The 19,726-nt window shown below is 41.5% G+C and overlaps 1 long non-coding RNA gene across 2 annotated transcripts; it reads left to right on the forward strand.

Moving 5' to 3' along the window:
- Positions 1-13,019: 13,019 nt before the first annotated feature.
- On the forward strand, positions 13,020-18,373 carry LOC123087952 (uncharacterized). Of its 2 annotated transcripts, none has more exons than XR_006441612.1 (7): positions 13,020-13,345; positions 13,459-13,669; positions 14,486-14,723; positions 14,824-15,524; positions 15,619-16,038; positions 16,115-16,402; positions 16,527-18,373. It is a non-coding gene; the product is annotated as an uncharacterized lncRNA (long non-coding RNA). The 2 variants fall into 2 exon arrangements; XR_006441613.1 differs by having other exon boundaries at positions 16,536-18,373.
- The last annotated feature ends 1,353 nt before the right edge of the window (positions 18,374-19,726 follow it).

Consider the following 19,726-nt stretch of genomic DNA (forward strand, 5'->3'; position numbering starts at 1 on the left):
GGAGCGCGTGCGGGTTTGAAACTTGGCTAGCACGCACTTTTTACTTTTTATAGAAACAGAAAAAGAGCATATGGGCCGGCCCGCTATAGAAACCTAGCGTACAAGGAGGGTGTGCGCCCTGTACCAAAATCCTATATTCGGCGCTTAAGGCGCCAAATAGGATCTGGCTTGTTAAGGTGTAGCCTTTCCTATTTAGCCTTTCATATTTGGCGTGTTAAGCACCAAATACAGTGTATTGGATAGGAGGTGCAAACCCCCCTCGCTTCCCTAGACCCAGTCGGCTGCTAGCCAATTCATCCCGCTCCATCGGTTTTCCAAGCTAGGTTCCCACCCAGTTCTCTAGCATGGTTTTGGCGGGTTTCTTTCACCCGGTATTCCTCATTTTTTTTTCATTTCTGTTTTTTCTTTCTATTAGCCTTTTCTATTTCTTTCTATTTGCCTTTTCTTTTTTATTTTTCTGTCCTGTTTTCCTTTTTTTGTTCTTTGCTGTTTCTTTTTTATTTTGCAATTTTTCATGTTTTTAAATCGATTACTTTTTTCAAAACTGAAGATTTTATTCATATTTGGTTCCTGATGGACTTTTTCAAATTTATGAATCTTTTTTCAAATCCATTGAACATTTAAAAAATTCTTCTTTTTTGTTGAAATATCATGGACAATTTTTAGTTTACGAACTTTTTAGAATTTTTGAATGTTGTTTTTTAAAAATCATATTTTTTAAAAAAATCAACAGTTGATTGATCAAATGCGAATGAACGAGGCCGCTCAACTTTTCCTGGTGAACACACACGATCGAGCAAACGCCTTGTTTTTTGGCCAGGCCACGAGCAGGACGCATGAGCGCCATGGAACTATTAGGACGCTTAAGGCATCAAACAGGAGCAACCATACGTCGTTCGTAGCGAGCAAGTCCTAGACACGGGTCAAATACTACGCTAAGTATTGGGCAGTCCAATTAGCATGGCTAGAGAGAGTGCCTAACTACGTCGCACCTTTTTTATAAACCATACAACACACTTCCTTTAGAAAAGCAGTGCACATTCTCTAGAAAAGGGAAGAAGCTAGCAACACACTTTGTTATAAAAAATATTCTAAAAAATGTAAACATCTATAGAAACATGTCCCTGATGTACACAAAATATGTATAATGTGAATGAACAAAGTAAACATCATAAATTATATTTACAAAAAATATTAACAGTGTATTTGAAAAATGTTACACGTGTATAAAAAAAGTTTTTGATATATACAAAAAAATGTACAATGTGTATGAAAAATCTAAACATAAAAAATTGTACAATGTAACATGTAATTCGAAAAAAAGTTTCATACAACTAAAATGTAAGTGCCATTTAAAAACTGGTTGTGACATTTTTAAAATGTGTATACAAAATGTTTATGTGTTCTAAAAAAATGTTTCAGGCGACTAACAGAATGTTCAATGTGCACTTGAAAAATGTTGAACGTGTATTCGTTTTTTATATATATATTTGCAAAAATGTACATCATGTATATGCAAATTAATCAATGTGTATAAAAATGTTGCACAAGTATAAAAAAGTGAACAATATGTATTGAAATATTATAGACGTGTTAAAACTAGAAAAACAGAAGAAAATAGGTGAAGAAATATAGAAAGCAAAAAACCAAAGTAAAACGGTGAAGTAACACAGAAAAACAGAAAAATGAAGAAAATATGTGAAAGAAATACAAAACAAAAAACCCAAAATAAACCAATAGAAACAACAGATAGAAACAAAAAGAAAAGAAGAAAACCAACGAAAAAGTTTTAAAAATAAATAAATTTTTAAATAGAACAATGAAAAGACAAGTGGACAACGGACCAGTCCAACAATTGGTCAAAAAGGAAAATAAAAAAGTCACGAAGGCAACTGAGCAACGAACAACTGCGACGCGGGAGCTATAAATCGCTTAGCGCAAGTGCTCCTTCCGACTCGCCTTAAGGTTTGTCTCCGCGCTGTAGCTACAGGGCCGGCCCATTTACTTTTTGGTTTATCGCTGGCTGGGTTTTGTTCGAGTTCACTGGGTTTGGGAGCAACTAACGAAGGACTACTCCTTCAGGAGCCCCTGCAAGGATCATAGCCCCTGCAAGGATCAAGAGCCCACCACTTCCCGTGCTCTCAGCTGTCGCAACGTGTCGTGCTTTGTGTGCACCCATTGATTTCAGTTTCTTTTTATTTTTTCCGCATGAGTTTCGGGTTTTATATGATTTATTTCTGGTTTTTTCGGCCTTTTGATTTTCCCCAGGTTTTTCTTAGGTTTTGGGCGAATAAAAATAAAATAAAAATCTAGAATAACGTGTTTTTCCTTTCGCAAGAGGCGCCAATTTACTTCTTGTAAAGAACGGATTTACTTCTATGCATGCCTCTCGGTAACGGAAGAGGCACGAATTTGCTTCCGCGAGAGGCATAGTCGTGTTTCTCAAAAAAGGAAAAAAAAGACATGATTTTTCCTTCTGCGAGAGGCACAGTCGTGCCTCTCAGAAACGAAGAAAACATGTTTTCTTTTCCTATAACTTCCATGAGAGTCGTGCTTCTCGTGGAGAAAAAAAAATTCTTTCGTGAGAGCCATGGATTTTCTTCTGCAAGAGGCAGAGTCGTGCCTTTCGAAAACGGAAAGAAAAAAAATTCTTCTTTTTTTTCTTCGGCGAGAGGCACGGATTTGCTTCTCGGAAACAAAAGACACACACAATTCTTTCCTTGCGATAGGCATGGATTTACTTCAGCGAGTGGCACAGTCGTGGAACTCGAAAACGGAAAAAACTCATTTTTTTCCTTTCGCGAGAGGCCCGAATTTTCTTCCCCGAGAAGCACAGTCATGCTTCTCGAAAATGAAAAAAAACGTGTTTCTCTTTTTTTTTTGCGAGAGGCGCAGATTTACTTCTCGTGGAGGCATGACTGTGCCCCTTTCAGAAGGGAAAAATATGCTCCCGGTTTGTTTTTTTCGTTTGGTCTTTTTCATGAAAAGAAGTTCGTCAAAATCTATCAACACGCCATCTAGTTTTAAAGATCTTGACGCGATGAATATAACGGTGAAAACGGTTCAAGATTTGGACGCATGGTTTATGAGATAAAACATTTTGAACAAATGGATCTATGAAAAAAAGGTAAAATCCTATATTACGACAAGTGGCACACATGCAGTTCGCAGCTTATCGCAACCTAGGGAGGTGAGAGTGACGTTCGCATAGAGTATTCCTTAATTGGTGACTTTTGGGTCTCTGTCATGTTTTCTTTTTTTTTCGTGTGGGATTCTCTTTCGGTTTTCACTGTTGCCGTTTAGTTTCTCAGTTTCTTGGTTTTTATTCTCTTTTGTTTTTTGTTTTTTATTTCTTCACGACTTTTCTTGCTTTCGATTTCGGTCTCATTTCTTTCCCGTTTTGTTTTGTCTCTTCCACGGTTCACTTTTTTGCATTGTTTTTTTTTCTCTTTTTTTAATCTTGTTTTTTTTTCTTGTCAGTTTTTCTTTCTTTCTTTCCTGGTTTTTTCTTTTATTTTCTGTTTTCCTTATTGATCAGTGGTTTTATATTTCCTTCTTAGCATTTATCGATCGTTTTTCATTTGTCCTTGGTTTTATTTTTTTTCTTTGTTTCTCTTTTATACATGTTTAACATTTTTAAACCACATGATGTACATTTTGAAATTATTTATGATGACTACCTTTTTCATACACATTATATCTTTTTTGTATATAGAAGGAAAAAAATTAATACATGATTTCAATTTTATAAATATATGATTAACAGTTTTAGAGGGCATCATTTTTTAACAAAAAATGTTTAATACACATTCTAAAATTCCCATATACGTTAGAACATTTTTCTACATGATTAATTTTTTATATTTTTTCCATTTTATATATAATTTTTATACACATTGTATATTTTAGAATAAATCTGGAACATTTATTATACACAGTTAATGTTTTGAAATATATAACAACAATTATTTGATACTCGATCATCCTATTTTTAAATTATTTTTATGTTCAATTTTTTTGCACCTTCTACATTTTTTGTATACGTTTGGATTTTTAATACATATTAAACATTTTTATTTGGATGATGAACAGTATTTCAAATGTTGATTATGTTTTTTTCAATACATAATAAATTTTTATATACATTATATTTTTTCTATAAATTTTTGAATACGTGAGGAACATTTTTTCTATACATATTTAACACTCTACAAATCTTGATTAACATTTTCCAAAGGTTTTATGTAGAATGATTTTTGTAAAATATATATTTATATATATAGTATACTTGGAAGTATAAGAAAAAGTAGAAAATAATTAAAATGAAAAAATATGAATAAATAAAATAGAAAAACAAGGTTGTGGCCTACCGTGAATTAGGTCGTCCCAGTGTCGGGCTCCCTCGGGTGAGGGTGGCTTACATCTCACACCAAGCGAGAAATAGTCACGACATAATGCCACACTTATGGTCCGGATTCTTACGGAGTCATCTACGCGATGAGGTAGAACAAGCTTATTGGTGCTTCTTTTTTTTGGAGTGCGTGAATCGCGGCGCCCATTGCTCTCTCGTTCTGCCACATCATTCTGTAGCTATGCTTCTAGTAAAACCTGCCCGCAAGTGTAGCATTTCTCCATAGGCACGCCCTAGCAGCGACCCTGCTAGCGAGGGAACGAACATGCTAAACTAATTGCTGGGCCAACCCATTCACGGGATCCCTTGAGGCGAGATATATTATATCTCAATACAGGCGACACATAGCCCTGGCCGGGTTGGTTACAAAAGTTCTCATCATCGGGCCGTGTGCTTGGGCACCTAGGGCTAGCTCTGCATGCTTTGTGTATATGTACCTACATGTTTGACGTTTTTGGTTGCTCATATACCCACAACCAGACCCGCGCGGGAAGAAAATGGCCTATTTGGTTGTCTGTGTTCACTGTTCAGCCTGCATAGCACGAAATGTAGAGCACCTTGGGGTCAGGCCACACTGAAAACCGACGAAACATCAATTTTTCAACAATCAGGCCCGTAGGATGCACGTGGGTGGAGGTCGCTGCACGCTAGGAGCCATTCTCGAGACATCGTGTTGTTTCATGAAGCACTGGCATAATTACCCTCACGATCCCTCACTGCTCTCTCTCCCCTGCTCTCCACTCTCTAGCTCTCACATCGGTGCCGGAGATCAGCAGATCGGAGAACAACAAGGTGAGCACCGGCACCCATCACCAGCATGACCAACATCCCCGAGAACACTTCGGCAATGAGGGTAAACCCTATTTTTACCTCCTTGCTAACGATTTTTGGATTCGATCCGTGTTTTAGATTCGGTTTGCGCATTCGATCTGCGTGGGCAATCGGGGTAAATAGAAATAGGATTGATTAGCACATCTTCATGATTATCAAGTAGTGATGGATTTTAGGGTTTGACTTGGGACTGAGTACAAGGGGAACTGGGAGTCGGGATAAATCTTACAAAGTAGCGCTAAATCGTAGTCGCGGCGACCCTAAAGGTGCTTGGAGCAGTGGGGGCCTTGTATTTGTCCTCCGGCTCGACTGTAGCACCGTCTCCTCACTCTCGTCGTTGTCCAGAACCATTGGCATAGTACGGTGGCCTAGCTCCGCCGCCCTAACAACTACCTATACCGCTTCTTCTTCTTCCTCCTCCTCCAGCTCCAGAACAATGATGGTCGGCGACATCATGGTGGCCGGGTGGCATTGACAAGCCCTGTACCCATGTAATTAGCCCACCTTACTCTATGACCAGGACGCCAGACTTGGCCTGATCCATGGCCATGCGTCGTATGTCCACTAACATAGCGCCTTTCACTGGGTCAGGAATCAACGTCTTCAACTCCTCTTCCATCGCCTTATTTACCATTGTTTCTTCCTCCTTATGCATGTCATCAATGTTGCTAAAGTTAGAGCACACTTCCATGGTGTTCGCGAACTTGGTGCGATCACCGAATGAGCACCCAAGGAAGAAAACCCTCCAACCAATACCCCAGGGGACGGGGTTGGGGATGGGGTTCATGGTGATTTAGATGTGGAAGAGGAGTGACAGTGAGAGACATAGAGGGTTAATTGAGCGCAATGGTAAGTAAGTAGTAGAGCCTTTGGGTGGGTAAATATAGAGGCTTTGGACGATAGAGTTGAATGATGATCAACCTTTGAAATTTGTGCTGCTCATAATACAGATCAACATCGAGAACACGAAGGGCAAGGAGGTGGTGGCGCCCCATGACAAGGGTGATACGTCTCCAACGTATCTATAATTTTTGATTGTTCCATGCTATTATATTACCTGTTCTGGTTGTTTATGGGATTTATTTTACATATTTATATCATTTTTGGGACTAACCTACTAACCGGAGGCCCAGCCCGTATTGTTGTTTTTTGCCTATTTCAGTATTTCGAAGAAAAGGAATATCAAACGGAATGAAACCTTCGGGAGTGTGATTTTTGGAACGAACGTAATCCGGAGAACTTGGAGTGCAAGTCAAGAAGCAATCGAGGCGGCCAGGAGATAGGAGGGCGCGCCCACCCCTCCTAGGCGCGCCCCCTGTCTCCTGGGCCCCTCGAGCGGCCACCGACGTACTTCTTCCTCCTATATAAGCCTACGTACCCCGAAAACATCTAGGGAGCCACCGAAGAAATATTTTCGGCACTGTAACCTTCTGTATCCACGAGATCCCATCTTGGAGCCTTCGCCCGCGCTCCGCCGGAGGGGAAATCGACCACGGAGGGCTTCTACTTCAACACCATGGCCCTTCCGATGAGTTGTGAGTAGTTTACCACAGACCTTCGGGTCCATAGTTATTATCTAGATGGCTTCTTCTCTCTTTTTGGATCTCAATACCATGTTCCCCCCTCTCTTGTGGAGATCTATTTGATGTAAACTCTTTTTGCGGTGTCTTTGTCGAGATTCGATGAATTGTGGGTTTATGATCAAGTTTATCTATGAGAAATATTTGAATCTTCTCTGAATTCTTTTATGTATGATTGAGTTATCTTTGCAAGTCTCTTTGAATTATCGGTTTGGTTTGTCCTACTAGATTGATTTTTCTTGCCATGGGAGAAGTGCTTAGCTTTGGGTTCAATCTTGTGGTGTCCTTACCCAGTGACAGAAAGGGTTGCAAGGCACGTATTGTATTATTGCCATCGAGGATAAAAAGATGGGGTTTATATCATATTGCTTGAGTTTATCCCTCTACATCATGTCATCTTTCTTAATGCTTTACTCTGTTCTTATGAACTTAATACTCTAGATGCATGCTGGATAGCGGTCGATGTGTGGAGTAATAGTAGTAGATGCAGGTAGTAGTCGGTCTATTTATTGCGGACGTGATGCCTATGTACATGATCATGCCTAGATAATCTCATAATTATTCGCTTTTCTATCAATTGCTCGACAGTAATTTGTTCACCCATCGTAATACTTACGCTATCTTGAGAGAAGCCTCTAGTGAAACCTATGGCCCCCGGGTCTATCTTTTATCATATAAGCTTTCAATCTACTTTTATTTGCGTCTTTACCTTTTGCATCTATATTATAAAATACCAAAAATATATTTATCTTATCATATTATCTCTATCAGATCTCACTCTCGCAAGTGGCCGTGAAGGGATTGACAACCCCTTTATCGCGTTGGTTGCGAGTTCTTTGTTTGTTTGTGTAGGTTCGTGGGACTTGTGAGGAGCCTCCTACTAGACTGATACCTTGGTTCTCAAAAACTAAGATAAATACTTACGCTACTGTGCTGCATCACCCTTTCCTCTTCAAGGAAAACCAACACAAGCTCAAGACATAGCAAGAAGGATTTCTGGCGCCGTTGCCAGGGAGGTCTTCGCTCAAGTCAAGACATACCAAGTATCCATCACCAACTCATCTCCCTCACATTTACATTATTTGCCATTTGCCTCTCGTTTTCCTCTCCCCCACTTCACCCTTGTCATTTTATTTGCCCTCTCTTTCCCAATCCCTCTCTTTTTCGCTTGCCTTCTTCCGTTTGCTCGTGTGTTAGATCGTTTACCTTGTCGTTAGCCTAGTACTCCTATCCTTGTTATTACTCCCGAACATGAAATTCTCAATTTTAAGCAAAGGGAAGGAGACAATTTAAAAGATGCTTGGCATAGAATTTGCAATGCTCAAAATAAATCCATTAGGAAGCTTTCTACTTCCGTTCTTCTTCGCAATTTTTATGTAGGCATTACTCCTTGGAATAGATGCGTTCTTGATACCTTTACCGGAGGGGATTTCTTGAGTATCCATACGTTTGATGCTTATAACGCTATGTTAGATTTTTTTGGCCCACCACCTCTTTTCGTTAATGGAACTGTTTTAACTTTAGAACATGTGATGCAACGGCTTGAGATTATTGAAAATAAAATTGCCACTGTTGAGTTGATTGAAAATTTGGATAAAAAGATTCATAATCAGATTACCCAATACGGATCTAGGGTTGGAGTTACTTTCAAAAGTCTTAAAGAGAAAGAACCTATAGTTAATGAAAAAATAGATCTAGATTCTGCAAGAATCGGTAAACTTGAGGATATCATTACTAACTTAGGCTCCGCGTTTTCTTCCATGAAAAACACTCCAAAACCCCCTACCAAAACTGCCAAGTTTATTTATGTTCCTAAAAATAAGGGTGAATCTTCTAGTAAGGGAGACGTGGATCTCAAATCCATAAGTGTTCACCCCAATTGTCTCTCTATCGTTAAGGAACCTTTTGCTACAAACGAATTTCTTGAATTGTTTGCCTAAAGGCTTAATCATTGCTAAAAAGGGAGAAACCCCTAAAGATTATAAATGCTCTATTGATGAATCAAGTGCCAAAGATGAAACTACTAATATCTATCTTCGCTTTTATGCCTAGCTAGGGGCGTTAAACGATAGCACTAGTTGGGAGGCAACCCAATTTTCTTCGTGTTTTTTGTTTTTGTTCCTGTTTAGTAATGAATTTTGCATCGACTTTCTGTTTAGATGTGTTTTCATGTTTTAATTAGTGTTTGTGCCAAGTAGAACCTATAGGATAACCTATGATGATAGTTGATTTGATTCTGCTGAAAAAAACAGAAACTTTGCGCTCACAAGAATAAATTCAATAAATCACAGGAACGAGATTTTGCATTGATTCTTTTTGCTGCTGTTCAATAAACAAATTATTTAGGACTTCCTATTTTGTTAGTATTTTTAAAGTTCCAGAAGTTTGAGTTAGTTACAGATGGCTACATAATGTTCTGTTTTTGACAGATTCTGTTTTCGTGTGTTGTTTGCTTATTTTGATGCATCTATGGCTAGTATTAAGTGGTATGAACCATAGAGAACTTGGAATACAGTAGGTTTGACACCAAAATAAATAAAGAATGAGTTCATTACAGTACCTTATGTGGTGGTTTTGTTTTCTTTCACTAACGGAGCTTATGAGATTTCCTGTTGAGTTTTGTGTTGTGAAGTTTTCAAGTTTTGGGTAAAGCTTTGATGGACTATGGAATAAGGAGTGGCAAAAGCCTAAGCTTGGGGATTCCCAAGGCACCCCAAGATATTCAAGAATAGCCAAAAGTCTAAGCTTGGGGATGCCCCGGGAAGGCATCCCCTCTTTCGTCTTCATTCATTGGTAACTTTACTTGGAGCTATATTTTTATTCGCCACATGATATGTGTTTTGCTTGGAGCGTCGTGTATGATATTAGTCTTTGATTTTTAGTTTACCACAATCATCCTTGCTGTAACACACCTTTTGGGAGAAGCCTATTTGATTGACATTTATTAGAATACTCTATGTGCTTCACTTATATCTTTTGAGCTAGATAGTTTTTGCTCTAGTATTTCACTTATATCTTTTAGAGCACGGTGGTGGATTAATTTTGAAGAAATTGTTGATCTCTCATGCTTCACTTATATTATTTTGAGAGTCTTTTAGAATAGCATGGTATTTGTTATGGTTATAAATTGGTCCTAGAATGATGAGCATCCAAGTTGGGTATAATAAAAACTAACATACGAAGCGAATTGGATGCTATGATCAATTTGATACTTGATAATTGTTTTGAGATATGGAGGTAGTGATATTAAAATCATGCTAGTTGGGTGATTATGAATTTAAAGAATGCTTGTGTTGAAGTTAGCAAGTCCCGTAGCATGCACGTATGGTTAAAGTTGTGTAACAAATTTGAAACATGAAGTGTACCTGGCTTGTGCATCCTTATGAGTGGCGGTCGGGGACGAGCGATGGTCTTTTCCTACCAATCTATCCCTCTAGGAGCATGCGCGTAGTGCTTGATTTTTGATGACTTCTAAATTTTTGCAATAAGTATATGAGTTCTTTTGACTAATGTTGAGTCCATGGATTATACGCACTTTTACCTTTCCACCATTGCTAGCCTCTTCGGTACCGTGCATTGCCCTTTCTCACCTTGAGAGTTGGTGCAAACTTCGCCGGTGCATCCAAACCCCGTGATATGATACGCTCTATCACACATAAACCTCCTTATATCTTCCTCAAAACGGCCACCATACCTACCTATTTATGGCATTTCCATAGCCATTCTGAGATATTGCCATGCAACTTTCCACCGTTCCATTCATCATCATCATGACATACATTACTTTTGTCATATTGTCATTGCATGATCATGTAGTTGACATCGTATTTGTGGCAAAGCCACCATGCATAATTTTTCGTACATGTCACTCTTGATTCATTGCACCATCCCGGTACACCGCCGGAGGCATTCATATAGAGTCATATCTTGTTCTAGTTTCAAGTTGTAATTCATGTGCTGTAATCAATAAAAGTGTGATGATCATCATTATTAGAGCATTGTCCCAAATAAAAAAAAGATAAAGGCCAAAAAAAGGCCAAAAAAAGAAAAAAAAGAAGAAAAATAAAAAAAGAAAAAAATAAAAAAATAAAAGGGCCAATGTTAGTATCTCTTTTTCCACGCTTGTGCTTTAAAGTAGAACCATGTTCTTCATATAGTGAGTCTCATATATTGTGCTTCAAAGTAGCACCATGTTTTTCATATAGTGAGTCTCATATGTTGTCACTTTCATATACTAGTGGGAATTTTTCATTATAGAACTTGGCTTGTATATTCCTACGACGGGCTTCCTCAAATGCCCTAGGTCTTCGTGAGCAAGCAAGTTGGATGCACACCCACTAGTTTCTTTTATTGAGCTTTCATTCATTTATAGCTCTACTACATCCGTTGCATGGCAATCCCTACTCCTCATGTTGACATCAATTGATGGGCATCTCCATAGCCCGTTGATTATCCTCGTCAATGTGAGACTTTCTCCTTTTTTGTCTTCTCCACACAACCCCCAATCATTATTCTATTCCACCCATAGTGCTATATCCATGGCTCGCGCTCATGCATTGCGTGAAGGTTGAAAATGTTTGAGATTATTTAAGTACGAAACAATTGCTTGGCTTGTCATCGGGGGTGTAGAAGTTGGGAACATCTTTGTGTGACGAAAATGAAGCATAGCCTAACTATATAATTTTGTAGGGATGAACTTTATTTAGCCATGTTATTTTGAGAAGACATGATTACTTTTATTAGTATACTTGAAGTATTACTATTTCTTTTGTCAATATGAACTTTTATTTTGAATCATTTGGATCTAAACATTCATGCCACAATAAAGTGAAATTACATTGAGAATTATGCTAGGTAGCATTCCACATCAAAAATTCTGTTTTTATCATTTACCTACTCGAGGACGAGCAGGAATTAAGCTTGGGGATGCTTGATACGTCTCCAACGTATCTATAATTTTTAATTGTTCCATGCTATTATATTACCTGTTTTGGATGTTTATGGGCTTTATTTTACATATTTATATCATTTTTGGGACTAACCTACTAACTGGAGGCCCAGCCCGTATTGCTGTTTTTTTTGCATATTTCAGTATTTCGAAGAAAATGAATATCGAACAGAGTACAAATGGAATGAAACCTTCGGGAGCGTGATTCTTGGAACAAACGTGATCCGGAGAACTTGGAGTGCAAGTCAAGAAGCACTCGAGGCGGCCAGGAGATAGGAGGGCGCGCCCACCCCTCCTGGGCACGCCCCTATCTCCTGGGCCCCTCGAGCGGCCACCGACGTACTTCTTCCTCCTATATAAGCCTACGTACCCTGAAAACATACAGGGAGCCACCGAAGAAATATTTCCGCCACCATAACCTTTTGTATCCGCGAGATCCCATCTTGGAGCCTTCGCCGGCGCTCCACCGGAGGGGGAATCGACCACGGAGGGCTTCTACTTCAACACCATGGCCCTTCCGATGAGTTGTGAGTAGTTTACCACAAACCTTCGGGTCCATAGTTATTAGCTAGATGGCTTCTTCCCTCTTTTTGGATCTCAATACCATGTTCTCCCCCTCTTTTGTGGAGATCTATTCGATGTAAACTCTTTTTGCGGTGTGTTTGTCGAGATCCGATGAATTGTGGGTTTATGATCAAGTTTATCTATGAGAAATATTTGAATCTTCTCTGAATTCTTTTATGTATGATTGAGTTATCTTTGCAAGTCTCTTCGAATTATCGGTTTGGTTTGGCCTACTAGATTGATCTTTCTTGCCATGGGAGAAGTGCTTAGATTTGAGTTCAATCTTGCGGTGTCCTTACCCAGTGACGGAAAGGGTTGCAAGGCACGTATTGTATTGTATTGTTGCCATCGAGGATAAAAAGTTGGGGTTTATATCATATTGCTTGAGTTTATCCCTCTACATCATGTCGTCTTTCTTAATGCTTTACTCTGTTCTTATGAACTTAATACTCTAGATGCATGCTGGATAATGATCGATGTGTGGAGTAATAGTAGTAGATGCAGGCAGGAGTCGGTCTACTTGTTGCGGACGTGATGCCTATGTACATGATCATGCCTAGATAATCTCATAATTATGAACGTGGTTGTTCTGCTCGCGAGCACAGGTGAGCACTTTATCGTGACCGCTGGGTACGGCGTTGGGATTTGTGGCGTTGAATTACTGAGCCAGCGGGTCGATCATTGTTAAATCATGAGGGGAGGGAATACAGTATGCTGCTGCGCCGTACGCAACGCCAGTGACGGAGCCCGCGGATGGCGCCGTGACGGGATTTTCCCCGAGCCGTGGTTCGGGTTGCAGTTATGCTCCTGATCCGTGACTCAGGAACTGGAATCTCCGGCAGTCGGCGGTGGGCAGCCTAGTCAATGATGACTCAGACCAAAAACGGAGCTGTCTCCCACCTCTCGCCAAGCTTTTTTGTATTGTGCGTTGATGCCCGCGGAGATCTGCGGTGGAAGGAATACACGGCGGCGAGATTCGGCAATGGAGTTCCTGATTCAACCAATTAGGAGGTAATGCAAATCCCTCACCCCCCATTCCTCTTCCCGCCCCCAATCTGTCTCCAAAGAGTTTATTCTTGTTGATTTTGAGATGGTCCTGATCCAAAGGACTTGGTGGACTGCAGGAGCGCGGTGATGGAAGAGGTGAACGACAACCAGCTACCGGTGGAGCCACTGCACTACCCAGCGGTGGCGACAGCAGCCGAGGAGCTGCCCCCAATGGGGGCAGATCTGTGCGGCGGATGGGGCAGTCGCAGCGGAGGGGAATGATGAACCGCAGGCATCTAAGCAATCTATTGGTCAGATTGATCCAAAAACTCTAGGCTAGACTCGCAGGTAATCTCTCCGTGTACTAGTGCTTGCACAGTTGCACTTGAGACTGTTTTTCCAATTTTAGGTGTACTTCAAAATCCCATGAACCGCAGGCTTCTTGCTTTTAAGCTGGTCAGTTCTGCAGTAGGTTGTACACACATCAATTGGGAAAGGTAGATAGTGCAAAAAAATCGAATGGTTGTATACTGAATTTTTGGAAGATGCCTCTGTGCTTTCCTACTACTCAGTGCTGTACATACTAGAAGCAACGAATGAATAGAAGAGGGCATAGTAGTGATTCTCTGTTTTGCGTATACTAAATTCTGCTGCATGGGATAGGTAGCGAATTTGATTTGAAAACTGGTATAGAGAAACCTAAAATCATGGAATACAGAAAAAATGTATGCTGGACTAGAAGTGAGCTGGTTAGACATGCTGAATATAGAGTGATCAGACATGTAAATTTTTTTAATTTGCAGATTCTGGGAAATATGAAAGACGGATAACAATTACAATTGTTATATATATTACCTTTGCAACCATAGCTGGAGCTTGTACCAGCACGTGTATTAGAAAAAAGAAATGTGTAGCAGTCTTGGGTTGGTTGTGAGACAATTTATTTCAACCGAGTGAAATGAAGAGCAGATTTTAGATGGTAAGCTTCCAATATGCAGCTTTCAGTTGAACACACATGTAAGGGATTGTTGCTGGTGAAAAAAATAGGAAAGTACATGAGACCCTAGTGTTCAAAACTCTGAATTTATGCGCTATACGGATATCGTCAGGTTTCATTTTGACTACACATACATCCTGTTCACGAAGTAATTTGTCAAAATGCAGGGTTAGAATTGGAGATGCTGCTCCTGGAAGGGCGCCTTGCCCTGGGCGAACCAGCGCCCTTGAGAAGGCAATAAGGGGGTTCGGTGACAAGCCGGGAAGCATTGTAATCGTGTCAGCACTGGGTACAAGCTTTGATACACTCAGGGAGGCCTATGATTTTTAGAATCTCAACTCATGGGAGAGTAGGCTGAATGTGGAGAGAACAAAATGCATGCAGGAAATTGTTTGCGGATGTGTGGTATGCATTTGTACCACTTTTGGAGTATTTCCTACATTTGTTCTACTTCTGGGGTTTGTGGAACCTGACTCATCAGTGCTTGTATTACTGGTTTTTGCAGGGTAAAGCTGGTGTGGAAAACACTAGATCATGTTGTTGATTGAGTGCCCGACATTAATAAGACTGCTCCGCTCAAAGGACAATGGGTGGTACATAGCTGAGCATTGTGGATAGCACAATCATTCGCTTTCTCCCACATATGGCCAGACAATACACTGGCCTTCACACAAGCACATTGATGCGTACATCAGAGAGTTGGTAGAGCAATTGCGGCAGAACAATGTGAATCTAGCCAAAGTACACAGCATAATTGGAAGCTTCTTTGGTTCAATGGAAAAGGTTCCTTTCACAAAAAGAGCTCTGAAAAATTTGTATGGTAAAATCAATAGAGAGCAAGCAGAGGATGATGTGAGGAAGACCATGGAGGTGTTCGCGGATCTGGGCTCAAGAGATCCGCACTTCACTTATCATGTCCAGGCAGACCAGGATGGTTGGATAACGACTCTTATGTGGGCAAATGGGAGCAGCAGGTTGTAGTACACATTCTTTGAAGATGTTGTTACCTTCGATACGACATACAGAACAAACCTGTACAACATGCCATTTGGTCTGTTCGTGGGTGTGAATAATCATTTCCAGAGCATCGTCCTAGCCGGTGTTCTGGTCCGTGATGAAAAGGTCGAGACATTTTAGTGGGTTTTCACAGAATTCATTAGGATGATGGGGGGTGGGGGGGGAGTGCATCGAAGACAATTCTAACAGGTGTGATGCCATGTTCTACAAACTGTCTGTGCCAACCGTTTATGTAGATGTTTTCAAATCATCATTGTCTAATATTGGTTGTGTTGTTGTGAAGATCAAAGTCGGGTGATGGAGGTCGCCATTAAAGATGTGATGCCCCAGACGGCACACCATTGGTGCAAGTGGCATGTGTTGAAGAAGGCAAAAGAATCACTCAGTTCATTGTACACGAAGAAGAGCGAGTTTAGGGAAGAGTTCCACAAGGTAGTAAATCACATGCTTACAAATCGATGAATTCGAGGAAGCTTGGAAGATATTGGTGGAGGAACGGCTACATGACGCAGCTATATGATATAAGACACAAGTGGGCGAAGCCTAATTTTAAAGGTGTTTTCTGTGCTAAGATGACCAGCACCCAGCGCAGCGAAAGTGCAAACCACATGTTGAAGAACTATGTTCTGCCTGGTTGTCCAATGCATATGTTTGTCAAGAAAGACATGAGACTTCAGTCTACGAGGAGAAGCAGACACGAATAGTAAGTCATATTTGATAATTGCAACTAGATGTCTAGTAGTAAATAGGGTCATTGATTTGATGCATCTATATTTCAGGGTAGACCACTGTACAGAGCAACCTTAGCTATAGAGAGACATGCTGGTAAAATATAGACACGGGTTATGTTTGAGCAGTTTGGACATATTCTCTATGAGTGCAGCGCATACCAAGTGGACAATCTTGAGAAGGGAAAATTGTATCTTGCCATTCATATCGAGGCTGCTAGGAGAGAAAAGTGGTGTGGGGTGTCATATAAGGTAACTATTCTCGAAGGTGGTGATGAATTCGACTGCGAGTGCGAGCAATTTGCACACATGGGACTACTTTGCAGCCATGTTTTGAAGGTACGGTGACCGATAAAACTTAAGCATATGTTTTTCTAGATATGCATACAGTGTGTGCAATATCTGATGCACTAACTGAGCAAATTGAACTTTGCACGTGTTGGATTTCATCTGTATTATAAAGATACTGCAGAAACACATTGTGAAGCGATGGACCAGGGACGCACGGGACATACTACCGGCTCACCTTACTCAATATCAGAGAGATAATGCACACAAAAATCCATCCAGCTTCAGGCATTTCAATATGTACATGCATGCCATGGAGTTGGTGCGGAAGGACGATGCAAGTGTGGAAGCATATGAGAAATTCATGACTCTCATTAAGAATTGCATGGTCCAAATGGAACCATTTGCAGAAATTAGGGATGGGCTGGGTTTGGAGGACAGGGTTGGTCAACATGGAGATGTTGTTAACCAGCTGACAACACATACAACAGTTGTTGCAGCAAGTGGAGGTGTAGGCATGGGGACTCTGAATGATGATGCTACCTCTGCAAATGAGAGTGGGAACAGACTCACTGGTTTGTTGGCGCCAAAGAAAAGGAAAGAAATGGAGCGCTCGACAAATAGCCGCGAGAAGGCACCGTACGAGGGGCCAGCAAACGGACAAGGTTCTGCAGCACATGTCGGCAGCAGGGGTACAAGAGGACTACCTGCCCGGACTGGGGTGATGCGCCGAAGCCTGTTCGCAAACCAGCGAGGTGCAAAAGTTGTGGAATTGAAGGTCATAGGCGAAACAACTGCCACAAAGTGGGTGATCTGCGGGTGATTGGCATGTGAGGACTTGGAAGAAACTATCTGTTAAGACTACAAATCTGTAGAACTAAATGTGTGCTTGGGTAGTTCCGTCAGTAGAACTTTTCTAGATTCATGTTTGCTGAGTGTATTCAGCAGGTGCTATGAATGCCAAAAATCAGTTATGTATTATCTGAAAATAATGCATGCTTGAACTGGTCTGAATCTAAACGTTGGAGGGTTTGCATAAATGAACGTCCAGATTTATGAATTTTTGTACACCCTGGTGATGCATTTTGAAGTTGTGAGCAGTAAGTTGGTGTACATATTTTTGATATTGTTGGCACTATGTTGATGCACTGTGGAAATTTCATGACTGGCAAACGTGACTTCCGACATAATGAAATCCTGAAGTCTGAATTTTTCCATAGATCTGGAAGTGAATTCTGAGATCCTGAAGCTAATCAAATTTCATATAAGCTGGTGCATGTGTTTTGCTGGGCTGCAATATAAATTGTCAGAACTGCTGTGTGATCATGGTGTGTGCTCATTGGAAAATCAAATTTGAGCAGATTTTGGTATGCTTGCCTATTGCGGAGTCCCATGCAGCTAAATATTCTGACACGTAGCACTGTGCATTATTGACAGTTGTATGCCTGTGGGTGGCGTCGCGCCCATTGCTGTACTGACCCCTTTCGAATTTCAAGCACCAAGAGCGGGGATAACAGGAGCATCAAACAGATTTGAAGCGACGCAGAGCGCAGGGGGTGAGCCATTCCTCTGTATTGGTAAACCCAAGTCTGACTATTACAAGATATTGAGCGAGGAGAAAGCGGATGAATGGATCAAGAGGAGTCAGATTAGTAGGCTGCTGGGAAGCTGAGCAGTAATAAATGGGTACAGCCGGTGTTAGTCCAGAATCTGCGCCCTACAGGCCCAGTCTGTTGGTGGACGTCTGATCCATAGCCCAGGTAACTCACGCCGTATCGAGCCTACAATGACAGAAGTGGGCCCTTGTAACTATTCACCACAGCAAATACGGGAATAATACCTGGGCCTATACAGGAGGGATTGTGGATCACGAGGATTGCCGGCGGGTGGGATACCGCGACCACCTGTGCTCGAGCACAGAAGATCACTTTCACATAATTATTCACTTTTCTTTCAATTGCTCGATAGTAATTTGTTCACCCACCGTAATACTTATACTATCTTGAGAGAATCCCCTAGTGAAACCTATGCCCCCCGGGTCTATCTTTTATCATATAAGCTTTCAATCTACTTTTATTTGCATCTTTACTTTTTGCATCTATATTATAAAATACCAAAAATATATTTATCTTATCATATTATCTCTATTAGATCTCATTTTCGCAAGTGGTCGTCAAGGGATTGACAACTCCTTTATCGCGTTGGTTGCGAGTTCTTTGTTTGTTTGTGTAGGTTCGTGGGACTTCTGAGGAGCCTTCTACTGGATTGATACCTTGGTTCTCAAAAACTAAGGGAAATACTTACGCTACTGTGCTGCATCACCCTTTCCTCTTCAAGGTAAACCAACGCAAGCTCAAGACGTAGCAAAGGGCAAGTTGGTGGCGCTGGCCTTGGAAATGGTGAGGAGATGGTGTTGCCCTTAGACGACGACGTGGTGCTGGATGATCCCCCAATGGCAATAGGAGGAACTACGACCACTACCATGAGGAGACATGCCCAACTCACTTCTGCAAGGTGATCCTTGACCGGAAGATCGAGTGCCTGCTTATGCCTCTAGACTTCATGAAGCACTTCCCAATCATGCCTCCGGAGTTCAAGCTGAAGATGAACACCGACTTTGCATGGAGGGAGACGGTCCGCTGATGAATGGCAGGATCATCCTCGATCAAGGTTGGCCCCCATTCACAACTGTCCACCAAACCAGGATCGACTACATGATCACCTTGAAGTTGCTGATGAAGGAAAACGTAGCATGCAATTTCAAAAAATTTCCTACGCTCATGCAAGATCTATCTAGGAGATGCATACCAACGAGAGGAGGAGAGTGTGCCCACGTACCCTCGTAGACCGAAAGCAGAAGCGTTTGCTTAACGCGGTTGATGTAGTCGAACATCTTCTCGTTCCGACTGATCGAGTACCGAACATACGTCACCTCTGAGTTCTGCACACGTTCAGCGCGATGACGTCCCTCAAGCTCTTGATCCAGCAGGGGGTCGAGGAAGTAGATGAGTTCCGTCAGCACGACATCATGGTGACAGTGATGGTGATGTGATCCGCGCAGGGCTTTGCCTAAGCACCGTGAGAATATGACCAGAGGCGTAAACTGTGGAGGGGGGCGCCGCACACGGGTTGGAGCAATTGATGTGTCTTCTAGGGGCGCCCCCGTATAAAAAGGAGGGAGGTAGAGGAGGCCGGCCCTAGGCGCGCCCCAAGTGGGAGGAGTCCCACTTGGGCTCCTAGTAGGATTCAGCCCCCCTTCCTTTTACCGGAGGGGGAAAAGGGGGAATTAGAGGGAGTAGGAGAAGGAAAGGGGGGCGCCACCCCCACCCCTTGTCCAATTCGGACTCCTCCCTGGTGGGGGGCACGCCAGCCCCT

The sequence above is a fragment of the Triticum aestivum genome, chromosome 4A (assembly GCF_018294505.1).
Source record: "Triticum aestivum cultivar Chinese Spring chromosome 4A, IWGSC CS RefSeq v2.1, whole genome shotgun sequence".
NCBI classification, from domain to species: Eukaryota; Viridiplantae; Streptophyta; class Magnoliopsida; order Poales; family Poaceae; genus Triticum; species Triticum aestivum.